The 18,458-nt window shown below is 46.7% G+C and overlaps 1 long non-coding RNA gene across 1 annotated transcript; it reads right to left on the reverse strand.

Annotated features, from left to right (window-relative positions):
- Positions 1 to 11,188: 11,188 nt before the first annotated feature.
- Positions 11,189 to 17,907, reverse strand: LOC146209959 (uncharacterized). The gene is made up of 3 exons (XR_014703491.1): positions 17,848 to 17,907; positions 15,823 to 15,973; positions 11,189 to 11,304 (listed from the first exon to the last, which is right to left on the reverse strand). It is a non-coding gene; the product is annotated as an uncharacterized LOC146209959 (long non-coding RNA).
- Positions 17,908 to 18,458: the final 551 nt, after the last annotated feature.

The raw sequence follows: 18,458 nt of genomic DNA on the forward strand, positions 1-18,458 counted from the left end.
AGAGCAAAGGTGGGGTGGCTCTGTCGGATTACTCGTTCCACTTGCTGCGTGTTCGAAGCGTTGGGATCGGCGTAATCGTAAACCTCCTGCATCGCCCTGACGTATTCGACGAGCGACTCGTCGGAAGCCTGGGTTCGGAGTTCCAATTCTCGCCGCATTCGCTGCTGGTCGCCGTGAGGAAGGAATTCGTCCCTAAACATACTGCGGAATTCAGCCATAGTGCTCGTTGTGTGGCCTACCAAACGGTGCCACCGAGTGGCTTGGACAACCAGTGCCGCTGGTATCACCCTTCGCAGCATGTGGGTCTCGCTGCAGCCGTTGACTTGGCCGTACCGGTCTAACGCCAGGAGAAAGCTGTTGGCGCTCATTTGATCGCCGTAGCCGCTGTACGTTGGGATCGGTGTTCCGATCCGCGGGCTGGGTTGCAAGGACTGCAGCGCTTGCTGGAATGCGCTGGTGAGGACTCCTGCGAGGTTCTCGTATTTTGCCGCTGCCTCGCTCTCGGGTGCCGCGACGAGTGGCGAGATCGTCGGCGGGGTTGGCGCGGCCCCTGTGCTGCCGTTTGGTAGCTGCGAGGGCGGACACGGCGTGCCTGGTGCTTCTCCCCAATCCGTTCGCGCGTAGTGCAGAGGCGCGCCAACTCTTGAGGGTGGCATTTCGCGGAGTCTGCCGGAATCTGCCTGCGGGCGTCGTGTTTCGCTGGCTGCTCCTGCAGCGGCGGATTGTCCCGTCTGTAGAGTCGCGCTGGCGGCGAGCGAGCCGTGGGCCGGGCTTTCCCTGTACCCGGGGCTGAGCTCTGCGAGCCACATCGGATCAGGCAGATTACTCTGCTGGTCTGGCATTGTGTCCGGCGGGAGCGAGTAGCTCAAGTGCTTCTGCACGAGAGAACCTCGTTGGGGCGCCAGTTGGGGGGGGGTTCTTACTAAGCCGTCGAGCCTCTTCTGAGGTCTAGGCCGCAAACACAGAGCTCCCGCGATCACACACCACGGGCAGCCGTTCTCAGGGCCGCAAAGTGGTAATGCGAAGTACCACAGCACAGAACACGACTTTGCCCGGAACCAGGTTTTGGGTTTTCCCAAAAAGAACGCTGGTGAAGGTCTTGCTGGCGACCCTATCCTTTTGGATGGGGCCTGACACTTCGAAGGGCAAGATGGCAACAACAAAGAAGTATAGCGGGGAGGTATTTACCTTGCGTCCTTCCGTTGTCGCGGCTCGCTGTCGTCTCTGCTCGGCGGCAGTCGGTTCCCGCCGATCTCGGCGCATCTTGCCCTTTGTCCTTTTTCGGCCAATGAGCGTCGCGTCTGCGACGTCTAGCGGTGCGCTCCTGCGCCCGGCGAGGGAAGAGGGAAACGCGGCGCTATCGAGCAACCCGTTTGGGTTACTCAACCCCGGAAGAGAAGGAATACTTTTGTCCCCTTCATCTTCCGCGGCGCGCGGCGTTTCGGAGGGATGCGTGGTTCTCCACGATCGCTACAAAATCAGGTCGCCGTTTAGAGCAAGAAACAATCCGCATAGAACTAAGCGTGGGCATATAAAGCAGCAAGAAATAAAAAATACTCGACGAGCTAAGATTTGAAGAACTAAATTGGGACTAAAGAAAGAATAGAAAGAAAGCAAGGGTCTATATTGAAACTATATCTACGAACTTGGGACAAGGTGTAGTCCTCAGAAAGAAGCGCGGTAAAATCATCTTTCAGCCCGCGGAAGCTGCTCTTGTCAAAGCGGCAGAATATTACAGAGAGGAAACCTGATTCTCAATCGTGTTTTAAATTCTTCGAGAGTGGTGTTCTCTAAAAATGCTCCAAAACAGCCTAAATAACGCACTCGCATTACTTTTAATACATATGAATTGCCATTAGCTACCTGGTTGACACGATGGAATAGAATTCTTTAGTTCTCTGGAGGGAAACGCCTTCGGTGCGGTGATTATATGGCTGGATGATTATATGGAGGCATAGAATGCCTGAAGAATAGTTTCTGATCAGTGCTTAGGAGAACACTGTCAAAAGTTGTTGTCAAATGTGTAAAGAAGATGAAGAAACAACGCTACGGCGTCGCCATCACCATCGCTGTCCATTTACGAACGGGTCAGCCGTCACAATAACTGGGACGACAACCGTAAGCTCAATAATGTCATCTTTTACGTGAGCGATGTCGCTAATTTGTGGTTTCGAAACCACGAGTCGGACTTTACCACCTGGGCGAATTTCAAGACCAAATTTTCCGATGTCTTTGGCCGCCCCACCATCCGAAAACTCCGCGCGGAACAGCGTCTTCGATCGCTACTACAGCTGCCCGGTGAAACGTTCACCAGTTATATTAAGGACATTGTTGATTTGTGTCGCCACGTTGACCCGACCTTGACCGAGGCCGTTAAGATACGTCATGTCCTCACAGGAATTGATGCCGGCGCTTTCAACATGCTTATCGCCAAAGGCCCCAATACGGTCAAGGAAATCTACGACCTCTGTCAAAGCTACGACGAACTCCTCAAGGAGCTTGCTTTGATTCGCCAGCCTCATGCATCACTCGCTGGATTAGCCGCGGAGAGGGAGTCATCTAGCCTTTCTGAAGACATCAAGGCTTTTGTACGTCAAGAGGTCGCGCGACAACTGTCCCTGCAGCCATACGTTAAGGAGTCGTCACCAACTGGCCTTGTTCCGGAGCTTCGCCGTGCAATACAGCAACATGTCTCTGAAGTCCTCCCTAATCCTGTTCCTCAATCAGCTCCGGTCGCACCCTCAATGCCGTTCCTCACGCCCACAATTTCATCGTCCGGCGTTGCGCCACTGAGCTACACTTCAGCATTCGCGCCGGCTCCTCCTCAGGTATTGCGTCGCACGTATGCCGAAGTTACCTCAAGTCCGCCTCCTCAGCCAGCATATGCCTATGCTTCGCCCCCTATGCGTTCGGCACCAACAGCTTTTGCTCCCCCCTTGCGTCAGACACCATCTCCATGGTGCACTGCAGACAACAGGCCTATTTGCTACCACTGCGGCATCCCTGGACACACTACACGCTACTGCCGGCGCCGAATAAATATGTCTTTTGCTGCACGGCCTGCACCACCTTATTTGGCCCCCCAGTTCCCAGTCCCATCGGTTCCTCCAACAGCACCCCCTGATACTCCGGACTTCCTCCCTCGTCGTTCGCCATCACCACGTCGCCGCTCCATTTCGCCAATGCGCCGACGACCCGTTACCCAGCTGGAAAACTAAACGCCGCAGTTCGCGAGGCACGAACTGCGTATTCGACAGAAATTCAAAGTCCTCGTCTTAATCCCGCGAATGTTATTCCTGTCATCGTTGAAGGTGTTCATACTCTTGCGCTCGTCAACACCGGTGCCGCTGTCTCAGTTATCAGCCAAAAACTCTGCCGCTCCATCCGAAAGGTGACTACGCCTCTCGAGGGACTATCGCTTCGTACCGCATCCACTCACAGTATACAGCCGTCAGCTGTCTGCACTGCTCGCGTCGTCATTGCTGCAGCCTTGTACATCATCGAATTCGTCGTTCTCCCCACATGTTCTCATGACGTCAGTCTCGGCTGGGATTTCCTGTCCCAGCATCATGCTACCATTGACTGCGCCAGTCCTCACGTAGAGCTCATTGAATCGAGTGATGCACCGTCTGATGCCCTGCTCCACGAGCCGTGTCCTCGTTTTGCGACCAAACTCCTCGTAGCTCATGACACAACCATCCCACCCGTTAGCGCTGTTCTGGTTCCCCTCACTGCCTCTTTTACCACCGCCGCGACAGTCCTCTTTGTGCCCTCTAATGTTGTCTGCCACCGCCGCCACTTACCGCTGCCGTTTGCCGTCCTTGACATGAACAACGGCGCTAGCACACTTCTGGTAGCCAATCCTCTTGCGTCTCCCGCTATGTTGATCGAAGGGGAGTGCCTCAGCCGCATCGAGCCCGTGGACCTTCTGTTCGCCTTTGATGATTTGTCATTCCCTGTTTGCCAAGTTGACGCCTTGACTCCAACTCGTGTGGCTTCAGATCCGCTACAGCGGGATCTTTTTGACCATTTTGTGGACAGCGCTCTAGAGCCGCGCCACCGAGAACAACTTCTTGACCTTCTACACCAATTCCGCTCCTCCTTCGACACCCCGCAATCTTCCTTGGGCCGCACGACGACCGTTACTCACCTCATTGACACTGGCGCTCACCCACCTCTCCATCAGCGGCCGTATCGGGTGTCCCCGACTGAGCGCCGTGTTATTACCCAACAAGTCGATGACATGCTGCAACGCGGAGTAATTAGAGAATACTGTAGTCCATGGTCGTCTCCTGTGGTCCTAGTTAAGAAGAAGGATGGATCCATACGATTTTGTGTTGATTATCGCCGCCTAAACAAAATTACTCGTCATGATGTGTATCCCCTGCCAAGAATCGACGATGCTCTAGACTGCTTGCAAGACGCAGAATTCTTTTTCTCACTAGATTTGCGCTCTGGATATTGGCATGTACCCATGGCAGAGGAGCATCGCGCTAAGACCGCCTTTATTACTCCAGACGGACTGTAAGAATTTAATGTTATGCCATTCGGACTCCGTAACGCCACAGCCACATTTGAAAGAATGATGGACACTGTACTGCGCGGCCTGAAATGGAACATCTGTTTATGCTACCTCGATGATATCGTCGTCTTTTCAACAGACTTCCCGACCCACCTGACTCGACTTCGCCAGGTCTTCACCTGCCTAACCCGCGCCGGTCTTCAACTGAACCTCAAAAAGTGCCGCTTCGGTGCCCGCCAGCTCACAATACTCGGACATGTTGTGTGCAAAGATGGAGTTCTGCCTGATCCTGAGAAGCTCCGCGCCGTTGCTGACTTTCCGAAAGCGACCACTTTGAAACAACTGCGAAGCTTCGTGGGCCTCTGCTCGTACTTTCGTCGTTTTTTTTCGCAATTTCGCGACCATCATAGCCCCCCTACACAGCTCTTGAAAGGCGCCACTAACCTCCCATCTTGGTCGCCAGCCTGCGATGATGCATTCGCGACGCTGCGCAATGTTCTGACGTCACCGCCAATCCTTCGCTATTACGACCCTACTGCACGTACAGAACTTCACACCGATGCCAGTGGTGTCGACCTCGGCGCCGTCCTCGCCCAGCGCAAGCCTGGCTTCTCCGAATACGTTGTCGCCTACGCAAGCCGTGCTCTTACCAAAGCCGAGACCAACTACTCCGTTACCGAAAAGTAGTGCTTAGCAATCGTGTGGGCTATAACGAAGTTCCGCCCTTACTTATATGGCCACTCCTTCGATGTAGTTACAGATCATCACGCGCTCTGCTGGCTCACGTCTCTCAAGGATCCGTCTGGCCGTCTCGGGCGCTGGGCTCTCAGGCTTCAGGAATACGACATCCGTGTAGTGTACCGCTCTGGCCGCAAGCACTCTGACGCCGATGCTCTTTCTCGGTCACCGGTGCGTTCTCCTAACTCATCATCCCCTCCTCAAGCATCCTTGTCAGCACTCACCATTGAGGATATGCCTTTCGAGCAGCGACAAGATCCTTGGGTTTCTAACCTGCTAGATGTCCTTGGCACTACTTCCGCGGCTACGCATCCTCGGGCACTCCGCCGACAGGCCTCCCATTTTACCATTCGGGACGGCCTGCTCTACCGAAAGAACTACAACTCAGATGGCAGAAAATGGCTTCTTGTCATTCCGCGCCACCTCCGCTCCGAGGTTTGTGCCCACCATCACACTGACCCGCAAAGCGCTCATGCCGGCGTCCTGAAAACCTATGATCGAATTCGTCAGAGGTATTACTGGCGGGAAATGTACAATTTCGTACGTCGTTACATTCGCTCTTGTACCGCCTGTCAACAACGCAAGATTTCTCGCCACCCCGCTGGCCCTCTCCAGCCTTTACCGTGTCCAGCTCGCCCGTTTGATCGTGTGGAAATCAACCTCTATGGTCCGCTACCATGCAGTGCCGCCGGTAATCGATGGGTCATCTCCGCCGTCGACTACCTGACTCGTTATGCGGAGACTGCTGCACTTCCCGCGGCGACAGCCCGAGAGGTAGCCCATTTTCTCCTGCACCACTTCATTCTTCGACACGGCGCCCCTCGCGAACTACTGAGTGATAGAGGACGTGCCTTTGTTTCCGAAGTAGTCCAAGAGCTTCTGTCGTCTTGCAAATCGATACGTCGGGCTACAACCGCGTACCACCCGCAAACCAGCGGCCTCACGGAGCGTTTCAACCGTACGCTTGGGGACATGCTCGCAATGTATGTTACATCTGAATCTGGGAGCTCCAACTGGGACCAGGTACTGCCATTCGTAACATTCGCGTACAACACTGCCACCCAGGCAACAACTCGTTTTTCGCCCTTCTTTCTCTTATACGGCCGTGAACCATCTTGTACTCTGGACACAATTTTGCCATACCATCCAGATGCATCTTGTACAGTGCTTTGTCCGATATTGTACAGAAGGCTGAGGAATGCCGTCAGCTAGCTCCGACACCCAAGGCTATCGCAAAGATCAGCATGATAGCGATACCCCTGCTCCGACGTTCCTGGCCGACAGCTTCGTTTGGCTATGCGTTCCTGCACCAGCAAACTAGAAACGAAGTACCACGGACCTTATCGCGTCTTGGAACGCACATCCCTTGTTAACTACCTCATCGAGCCAGTCACCCCTTCTTCCGACCACCGCCGCCGCAGCCGTGAGGTTGTCCGTGTTAGCCGCCTCAAGCCGTATTACAACCCTCTGGTTGTCTCTTCTCCATGAGTCGCCAGGATGGCGACTTCTTCACGCGGGGGAAATGTAAAGAAGATGAAGAAGAAACAACGCTGCGGCATCGCCATCACCATCGCTGGTCTCCGGCGCCCATCTCTCTCGCGCTGAAGCTGTGCCCTGCGGCTGGTATTCCGATCCTGCTGTGCCCGAATTACTGCCAGCGCTAGACATTCCAATCAACTATTAAATCCACATTTCAAATGCATCATTATGAGCCATGTATTGCAGCTTTTGAACAAAAATAACTTTCATAGAGAGCATCGTTATTATGCAATTTCAATTTTGTTACCATATATGCTGGCGACGCATGAGCGCGCATTCATTGCACTGTAGGTAATTGTTATAAACTTTTATTTTTTTCGTTTGCCTTGCCGCATGTAGTGCTGTTGATTTTGTTTATTATCTTCCACATGCACACAACGTTTCGGCAGTGTGCGATTTACGTCGCATTAGAATACGAACCATTCCAGTACAGTTAAGATTTCTTTTCTTGTCAAGTGAATTAGCTAGACATAGCGTAGAATATATGTTGCTTGTATTTTTTTCTTTGAGCTGAAATATTTTATGCGCTGCTACACCGATGGCCAAAGTCGTTCAGTCTTTATCTGTCTGTTGCTGAAGCCCACAGCAGAGCGCTAAAGAGTACAGGAATAAGATGCAAATTTGTGTTTAGTAGATATTAGAACTCGAAGGCCTTGAAACCAGCCCAACATATCTGTCTATAAGAACAGCTAGTACTGAGGCGTGGTATAGTCGGTGCTGATGCTGAATGCCGGAAACAGCTAGCGCAATGGCGAATCATTCAGTGAGTGTTTGATTGGTTGCACGATCGATCTCTCCCACCACTGCTATCGCTTGAACATATGTAGGGTTTCTTTCTATCGCGTAAAAAAAGGCGGAAATAATGATGCTACGCGTGCGTGTTTCCAATCATAGACAAACGTTTACAGGATGTGGATTCACTGGATATATTCGATCGTTTCCGCATTTACTATCCAAACGTAGCCACTGGTGTTTGTTCAAGCGACTCACACGTTCTGTTGCGTTCTTTGCATTTGAGTACCTTGCGTTTCTTGACTGCGCAGGAGTTTTTTCGCGGACACGCATCTATTAAACGTTTGCTTGTCAGATGTGTGTTCGAGCGTGTACGTATGCTTGTACACTCGTATGCGCATATATAGGCCTGTGTAACGAAATTTCATGCGCGAGAGTTGTTGCCGAGATGTGTTCAGGATCTGTGCACTGATGTGTCTATAACTTTCAATCATCCTGGTTTGACGAGATCGGAAAAACAAATCGTCTACATCGGGAATCGGTCTCCTAGCCTAGCTAGCGCTTTAACCAACTGCGCTAAACCCTGGATCGCGAAACAAGCAGCATATATAATTCTCCTTGTCTACCTTGATGATAGCGACGAGAATGATGCCGCAATTAGTGGTAATGACACCGATGACAGTATCAATGGTAATGACGCTGCGTTTAGCTGATAACGATAATAATACGTGATGCACCGTATGCAGCACCAAAAATCTCGCCTTCGCAAATTTCTGCAGTGTAAATTCCACATGCTGTCAGAATTTTGTCAACACTTGGCTAAAGTTTGGAACACTATCTGTGTTAGCTACGTCCACGCGTGATCGACATACGGCCCTGTAGTATGCAGGAATTGTCTCGAAGATATTATATGCAGAATTTTACATAGCAATTACTCGTGTCTAAAATCGTAAATAAAAGAGTACTCTACCGTCAAATATAATCGCAGGTCATCCGCAACAATTAGTAAATCATGGAAAATATATTCAGAAAAATATATTCTACATTTTCCGTGATGGGAGCTTCTGTGCATTTTGTGTGGTCACCTCAGTCAAACAATTTTAAGACAATCTGTACATTAATCCCAAAAACATTATATATATGGTGGCCCAAATTACATATGGCGTATGACCCAAGCAGCGCACCAGCATTGGTCCAACAATGGTTCATCACTGGAAAAGAATGGCATCAATATTGGGTTGATATTGGCATTTGGGCATTTTACTACATTCTCCATTCTTGGCCCATCTTTCGTTCCAAGACTGGTCCAGTGTTCAACCAAGCTGGAGCCACCAATGTAGGCACAGTATTAGACTTTCCATTCATGCACCATGATTCTTGCCAGTACTGTCCAGCATTATACCATCATTGTATTACCAATATTTGTTTAATACCAGCTATTCCATTGATGACCCATTGTCAATGCCAATATCATACCAATGGTTAGCCATTGCAGGTGCACTGGCTACTCCATTCATGCCGCATATTGTCGATACCAATATTCATCCAATGGTTCATGGGTACACCAGCTACTCCATTCATGTGCCATTGATGATGTCAAGATTACACATTTTGTGGCACTGCCTGTGCAAGCCATAAAACGCAGCCTTTTTCATTCAAGCCATATTCGTGACAGCACATCGAACTTGCTGGGACAATAATGAATGGCCTTTCAAATAGGAGTGGCCATAATAATTCAAATTGCCGCTCATGAGCAACCAGTGGATATTCACAAAACAAGGGCAGGGTTCACAAAAAGATAATATTTATTGCAATTGTTACTAGACGGCAGTTGTTACTATAGCCAGCGCTGAGGGCACACACAGCCGCAGCTGGCGGGGCAGTGGTAGGCAGAGTGGCAGCAGGGGCGTGCAGGCCAGTGGCAGGGTTGGGCAGGGCAGGGCGGGCTTTCGGGAAGTGGAAGGGGCCAGGGAGCTGGAGGGCACACCCATAGGCATGGTGAAGGGGGCTGACCCTGCAATTGCATGCACAGGTGGCATGCCTGGTTCGCCAGGGGAGGTTTTCGCATAACGCCTTTTTCTTCCACCCCCTCTGTCACAAGAACCAGGGAGCCACCTGCGAATAAATGCGTGTGCCTCCAAAGCGTCCACCTCAACTTTTTCGCAAATGGCACCTGCACAAAAACAATGAGGAAACAAAATTTACAACACTATTACGAGGCATATAAAATCGCGCGCATTATTTTAGGAAGATGTAGAAAATTGCAGGATTCATGTACCGAAATTCATGGTCAATGAGAGACACTATACTGATGAGTTCCAGATTATTTTCAGCTGCCTTGGATTTATTAGGATGAAAGACGCACATACATTGCATAGCATGTGCCCTGTTGCAATTTGATCGTCTCCATAGCAATACGTTTGAGACAGCCAGTGTTTCATCCCACACTAGGAATCAGTGTTTGTCGGCTGTCTCCGCATAATTGGCGCGCTAGTTTGTTGCCGCTCCTACGCTTTCTACGATGTGCAAACATTTTATACTAAATATCATTACCAAGAGAATGTTCGGCGATCATTTGCATTTTTTTTTAAATAGCTAGATATAATATTGTGAAAGCGATCTAAGCCCACGACTGCTGCACTGGCCGCTGGTTAGCTGATATACGCTTTCGGCTCACTTTGTGGGTAACGCACTTAAACAGGTGAATGTCGCTTTCCACACACGCCAAAATCACTAGCTCTGTCTGCATACTTGTCACGCATAAGCATGTATTTACAGCTCTTGAGTGCTAAAGTGTGAACACGGAAATCTAGCCACTCGATCGTTATAATCTATTATAATTCTGCTGAAGTTCATAAAACACACTGCAGATATTGAAGTTAATGCTTATCGCTCCGTTGCCAGTTTGCCGAGGATGGCTGCGACCGGGTGCGTACGCTCGAACAATATTCGATTGTTATGTCATCGCTAGCCAGAATATACCTATAGCTGTCACACGGCAGTCCCAAGCGGCAAGCGCATAGTCGGCCCGCGCTCGGCCCTTTTCAATATGACCGACTAAAACTCATCGGGCCGACCTATGCCACCCACCTCAGCCCGAAGTCGGGAATTGACAATGACCTAAGAACGGCCAATTATCGGCAATCGACCTCGGGCCGACGAGTATGGCCGACTTTATCAGCCTACTGCCGTGCTAGGGTCATGCATGGGCTATGGCTTACCCACACATGGCCCAACCACTTCGGCGGTACACGCTAACCGGTGGTTTATCCAGGTATGATTAGGAGTCTACTCATCCATGGCCTATGATTTACCCATTAAAACGTCTGCAGTTCGATTGTGCATGGACGTTAGCGCTGGGGCAGTATCTTGAATTGCGCATATTCTCCTCCAAGCGGGCGCTAACTGTTTGGCATCAGCAATGGTGTTCTCTGGGCAGGTGAAAAGCACCCCATACGTATGCAGCTTAAAAAGGCCTGCGCATCGACAAATGTAGTTTTAAACAGCACTTTTTATTGTTTTTTTCTTAAATATTCGAAACAGGCTCAAAACCTTCCTAATAAAAAGTGGCACTTACAGCTTACTAAGGTTGTGAGCCTTCACAGCAATTTATTCCAGCTTTCAGCTTCTAAGCTGAGTTGAAGATGTCACGTTTTCCTGCTCGTTGTGCCCGCCGTCTCATTACTTCACTGTTACGAGCCATCACTTCATGGCTGCCACGGTCTTCCTGGAGAGGACGTCAACCAGGTACACGCTGCCTCTCCTCAGGCATCCTAGAAAATATACGAAAGAAAATATCAGCTTTCATTCCGTATTCATATGAATTTTCTAGCCTGTTAAAGTGATAAAAAGCTGTCACTCAAGCAACTGTAAGGACCTTCAGTGGGATCAGTGGTGATTTAGTCATCGGATGATATCTGAAGTCAATTTAAATATGAGGTGCACCATTTTTATACATATACTGCTTGTCTAAGCAAATTTGATCCAAGGAATAAAAAACATTTCGGAGGCAGGCAAAGGAAACCAGATACATATTGCTGGAAGCTGCCTTGAGCGCCACAGAAAAGGTTTTGTTTGGAATCCTTAATTGACATTATTTACCTAAATTACTGATTAATGTCTTACACAACAAATGGTGTTGCTACTTTGAAGGGTACCGGCACAAACCACGTTTGATTATTTGCGATAAAGAACCCTCTCGTCTGCATTTTGAATGCCAGATACAATAGGAAACCACGAAAATACAAAAATCAGATTCCCGGACAATACAATTGAGGACTTGGCTTGGCTCGACAGCCCTGTGTAGCGTTAGACCTACAAGTTGCCTATGGTTTCTTCGTCCGCGCCAGCACATTCGTCCAACAAGACTGTATTTGTATTTTACAGCTGAAAATTAATGCTCCACTCATTTGTATCCTTACCTCTTTGTAGTCATTATCCGCATTGCAAAGTTCGGCGCGCTCATTGTAACTCGAGCCTTAATGTGCGCCAAAGGGCCGACGCAAAGCAACCATCGCCAGCATATCACCCTTACTCATGCATGGGGCTAGCCATCACAGCGGCAGGTTGTTTTGTCCGCTCAAAATCATGTTGTGAGCATATTTGGGAACACAGGATTTGAACCAACTAGCCCAACAGCAAGTGTTGCTTAAATATGTTGTGAGCAGCACAATTGAGGCGCGGGAATGGGCTGGTAACGGTTTCGGTATCTACATAACCCGGAATTTATCTGCAGCTGGAAAAAAAGGTACACATGAGGCTTCTAACCGCCAATATTGAAACAGGGGTTCCCGAACGTGCTCACCGACTCTGTAAGTCCTATTTATTGTCTAAAGTGAACATTTAGTACTTGAAGCGAATAACCTCACTTCCCTACGTACAAAATAAATATTTTCTGCGCTGTCCTAAGTGGCTGCCAGCAATGCGCCACCTGTTTCCATCGTCTGTTTCTAATGGTTTATTTATAACCCTTGGCTCAAGCTATGGGGTGCAGCAGGTGTAATGTAGCTTGAATAAAACCTGCAAGAGATCATATACATGGGTAGATTTTTGAGGTTTACAGATTTCACTTACAAATTCTACGGGAATCGCGTCACTGCGGCCTTTCTTTAAAATTGGCACGTAATAGCGCTATATTCGAGGCTAAAATAAAGTACTCAACGTATTAATTCAGCTTAGCAAGTGCAGCTGTAACAGAAAGTGAGGGCCTGCGACACCTAAGGTGTGCCTAGCTTTCAAATTTTCTTAGATGGCACAACCGTTCGAAATATGGAATATTAAAAAAAGCCCTTGATATTGGCTTTCTCACAGCGTATTATGGGTGCCTTAGATAAGAAACATAATCGAGGTCCCATGGCCATCTTTCGTTTCCAATGAAATTCTTACATGTGGTGGGCGAATATCTAGACACAAAAGAATTAACCTCAGTTTTTCAAGATACGCGTAGTTTCCTCGAAAAAAAAATGTATGGTATATCTCTAGAGGTAGAAAACGGTGTTGTTGCCATTTCAAAATGTTGCAAGTTTGGATACCATTATTTTGTCATCTACTATTTTTTACTCACTAAATTTATGCAGGTTTTACATTTACAGACACTATTAGAAACCTGTTTTGTTTTTGCAGTTGAGTTATTAAAAATTCGCAAAACTTTGCTTCAGGAGCGATACGCTGCAAAAATATTCATTTTTAACTTTATGTGCTGGCATATGATGCATTAGGTTGGTTGTACTAAATATGTTTTCACTTCCTGATGCATGTTCTTAATTCCAGGCAGTATCTGGAGCTCCAGACCACTAGGTATGTTCTCCACAACGCATCAAAATTGTCCAGAATTCAAAAACAGCAGTAAAGGGCAAATTCGCTGCAATTAAAAAAAAAAGATCATCTTCGATTTTCATTCAAATCTCTCTCAAAAATCTTCAGTACCTCAAAAATATCACGGACTAAAACGTGTTGCGTTATACTGTTTAAAAATATAACATTAAATATTAAACCGAGTGCTTGTGCTGATAATGGCCAAATTCAGCCTGCATTCTTGCAAGATCCAATAATATCTTGGCACAGAAACTATTTCTCTACATTATCTAAGTTCCATTCTTTATTTCAGAAAAAATTTGAAGCTCTAGATGTGTGTGTATTTCTGCATATTATTTTGAAATTGGACAAAAGTAAGAAAATGATAAAATAAGGAAAACTGATTAGAATTGAAGAAACGGCCGCAACATCAATTTTTTATCAAAATCTGTGGAAACAATGCAAATCACTTTGTTAATATGAGTCAGTAAATATATTGAATTCAGCAAAATGTAATATTAGAAATATAAAAATGCATGTTTTTGTTCTATAGACGTGCTTATATGGCTCCCCCTTATGAAGTAGGCATCAAAACCTCAATTTAGTATTTGCTTAATTTAGTTACATTTTACCTTAAGTAAATCTTAAAACCTTGTCAGCGCTTATACACCCTTTTTCTTCTTCTTGGCAAATACTTAATATAAGCTTAAAATGGTATTAATTCACTATTTCTGTCAATTTCATGGCAGAACGCAAGTGAAGGCTGAACTTTTTCTCTGTCCTGCATTCTTTTTTATTGCTAGGTGCAATAGTATTCAATCTAGTTTATTAATATATTATTCCATTTTTCAGCTTTGACCGCAACTAACGATACTGTATCTTTAAAGATGATTTTTCAATGTGTAATTTTTATAATTACAATCATCAGCAAATCGCTTTCCAGCATAATTTTGGTGGCGTTACAGAGAACATGCATAGCAGCTTAGAGCTCGAAATTCTGCCTTAAATTAACAATATGACCTGCGTAATAAACACAGAATGTTTTAGCGCAAACAACGTAACGCATCACGCCAGTATGTAAGGTAGAACATTAACATTTTTGTAGCGCGTTGTTCTTGAAGCAAAGTTCGCGATTTTTTACTAAATCAACTGCATCAATGAAACACACTTTTAATGCTTCTTATACAAGTAAACGTTACGCAAATGCGGTGAGTAAAAAACAATGGATGACAAAATTTTACGCAACCAGCCGGCCTCCAAACGTGCAACTTTTTGAAACGACAAAAACGGCGTTTTCCAGCTTTAGTGATAGGCGTTTTTTTTTTTTTTTTCGAGAATACTAAGCCGCATCTTGCAAACCTAAGGATCATTCCTTTGTTCGAGTCATTAGCCCACAACATATGAAAATTTAATTGAAAAAAATGGTCATGGCACCACGATTACTCTTCCTGTCTGAAGACATCCATATTTGTTTTCATTTCGTCTCTTCAAACAGGCTGGTTTAGCCAATGCGGTGAATAGAAATATCATCGCATATATTTAAGATTTTCGCGCTATACGTTATACCTAAAGCCACCTATAATGTCACAACTGTCATCCGTTATTTGTAGCTGAAACAACATCCCAAAAGGGATTCGACTGCAAATTGTTGGCTAGTTAAATAGACGTACGAGATGACACACGTATACTTTGTAGAATACAATTTAGGAAAGAGCAGATACAAACTACAGGCGAATAATGCTATGATATGGACCATATGTATTACTCCGGGTAACAGTAAAAAAAATCAACGTTTAACATATTAATATATTCGACAAACTATTGCATGTTCACATAGGAGCACAATTAATGAGCTCATCCACGCATCTAATGTCTATGGGCATTAGATGTGTGGATGACTTCGTTTTATTCCAATTCGTGCGTCGCTCAAAATAATTGAACGAGAAAAAATTTAATGTCTACACAATTTTCATTGAGTATACCACAAAATATACTAAGGTGCTTCATATATGTCACATCACCTAGCAAGTGAAATGGAATAACAGAAGTAATCAGACTCTAACCCTGACCAGCATTTCGCTTTTGCGCCATCTTTGTAAGTTTTTAGGCAGGCTTTTCCACTGATTATCCTCTTCTATATACCCTTGCCACCCACAGGACACAGATCTTCTGGGGGTACCGAACTGTTGGTTTTCGCACCAGTGATACAACTTAATCGATCCATTTCTAGGTAGAAAACACTCTCGATGCGCACCTAAAAAAATGAAAGCATGTATGTGTAGGCGAAATCATTCACCGGCGATTTAATAATATGATTTGAACAATAAAATCACACTCGAAGTAACAAAAAAGTGGTGGAGAGATAGGAATTGAAGCAATGAAAGGCGGTTGCTTTCTGCAAAAAGCCAATAGCAAGAGGTCCACCGTCTATAAGAATAGGCAATAAAAATAAGGCATATTTAAAGGTGCATGCCGCAGTTACAGTGATGCAGCGCTACCTTTTTTTTAGGCAGGCTTTTCCGTTGATTTTCCTCTTCTTTATTGCCCTTCCAACCACAGGACACATATCTTCTGGGGGTTGTCGGTTTTCGCACCAGTGATACAACTCAATCGATCCATTTCTACGTAGAAAACGCTCCCGATGCGCATCTAAAAAATGAAAGCATGTATGTGCAGGCTAAATCATTCACACATGATAAACAATATGATTTGAACAATGAAATCAAATGATCACACCCAGAGCAACAAGAAAGTGGTGGAGAGACAGAAATGGAAGCAATGAAAGACGGTTGCTTACTGAACAAAGCCTATAGCAAGAGGTCCTGCGTCTATAAGAATAGGCAATAAAATTAAGGCACGTTTAAAGGTGCATGCAGCAGTTAAATTGATGCAGTGTTACCTTTCTTTTTCACTGCAGTGATTCGTATAAATATTACAGCAATTGCTAGGCATCTCAGGTAACCCCATTGAAAACCTCATCCAAGGTGCCGAGCAGCAGTGGCGTGTTATTTGCAGCTGTTAACGGAAAGACAGGCCATCCTATGAGTGCATGCGCATTTCCTCCTTTTTGTACCTTGAATAAAAGGGACTGAACAGTGAGTGTTGTAAGAGGTGCGGCGTCCCTAGGAATGGGGAACAAAATTAAGTTTTAGTAAACAGAGGTACAAAAAGGAGCAAATATGCCTGCAATAATAGCATGATGGCCTATCTTTTAATCAACAGCTGTAAACAACCTGTCACTGCCAGTCGGTTCATTAGATAGGCTTATCAATGCCAGAGCTTAAAGCTAAGAGAATATGAGTAATATTTATTGCGGTCACGGCCGTAAACAATTCTAGCGGAACACTCCATTACTGTAACTATTCAACCGTCCATTTATACATATCGTTCATTACAGAACCATGCACATCATATTAAGTTGCTCTTTTCTACTCCCAAATGATTTCCTATAGAATTAGAATACGTGGATCGCTGCTTCGGTTTCAACATTTTTGCACGATGGCTATGGCGTGCACTTCATGCGTACGGTACGGCACGTGAGGTACAAAGAGCTGTAATTGCCGAACAGGCGGACCTTACGTCCTGTCCCATTTGGCCTGAAAGTGCGCGCCGTGATCGAGCGCTTCGCGAGCAATATATTTCGGACGATATGGTCGCCTCGTACCGGCCGTCAGTGTTTTGTACAATATGTCCCGCGTGCACGTTGTTTACTTTGCAGTGACAGGGACGCAGTGCACACACGGCTTATGTGCCTTTTTGCTTGTATTGTTATTTTCCCCCGCCTTCGAAGCGCGTCTGCGAAATCGCTCTCCTATTGTGGCCGCTTTCTAATAAAGCCCTCACCTGAAGGCGCGTGCTCAAAAGGGGGGCGTCGATTAAGAAATTTTTGAAAAGGGACTCACTTGCGCTGTTCACGACTTTCAATTCCTCAATATTATATTAACCATTATAAAAGTGGAAGTTCATTATGACTTAATTATAGCTAATCATCAAGCGGCATCACGCACATAATGCCCGCCCCACTGTAAAATTCTCTTGCACAGACGGCACGAACAGTTTTCAAAACTTCGTCTGTACATCTGAAAACAAAAACTGCCCTTAACTCTTCACAAAATCCGAAAACTGAGCGAACATGGCTTCCTGCGCGTAGAAGAGACGCGGTCCAAAATATATGTATACAAAGCCGGGCGCATAGTATCTGGTTACTAATTGATTGCGGCGCGCTGCGCAGTCAAAAAAACGGCGCAAATGGCTGCCTGCAGTGTTCTGTCGCGCGTTGGTGGCACACACACCTGTTACGCACGGCTGCTCTATTTTCGGCGCAAATGCTATTCATATCGCAGCCAGCAAATAAGTCCACGCACTTGCTTGCATGTAACCCGGACGAAAATTCGCTTAATTCTTGAAGTCATGCTTCGCGCAGTTGTTTCGAGGAGAATACGGAAAGAGAACATTTGGGACTGGTAGGAGATTATATAGAACCAATTATGAAGCAATGGCATGCTGCAAAGATATACACTCACGGTCTAAGATGACGGCGTTCACTGAGTCCGATAATGCCGATGGTATCCCGCCGTAGCTGTAATCCGTACTCCGGTGACATTTCACAGCTCAGCTATTCACTGATATGTAGCAAGCACCAACCGGAGCACATGGACATGTATAGGCGCAACAGAAAATTATGCACAGCACAATGAAAAAGAAAATTAATGAGGGAAGAAATTAAAGAAAGGCTTAAGAAGCTGTCACAAGTCTTGTAGCGTCTTCAACAAGCTCTGAAATGAACGCTTCGGGGGAGGCCGCACAGCAGCGCAGCTGGGTATGCATGGTGTGTCTTGCACGTAGACGCGTAGGCGAGGGGGAACAACGAACCGCTCAACCAGTGCGCGATTCCCGCAGCGGTGTTGTGTTCGCAAGGGCTGCGCGTGGGAACGAAGGACCAACGACCCTGTCAACATTCCATTCCTCCTTTACCGAGCCCTCTTCTCCTTTCACCGGCCAGCCGTGGCTTCGGACCGTGCCGATGAGCGGCCGCCAGCGCGCACCGCTCGAATCGAGTTCTAATAAATAGTTTTGTTTTGTGTGTTCGCAAATGCATTGTTTCTTCAAGCCAACCACGGACATAACATTTTCT

This window comes from Amblyomma maculatum, chromosome 1 (assembly GCF_055883805.1).
Source record: "Amblyomma maculatum isolate TAMU_Amacu chromosome 1, ASM5588380v1, whole genome shotgun sequence".
Lineage (NCBI taxonomy): Eukaryota > Metazoa > Arthropoda > Arachnida > Ixodida > Ixodidae > Amblyomma > Amblyomma maculatum.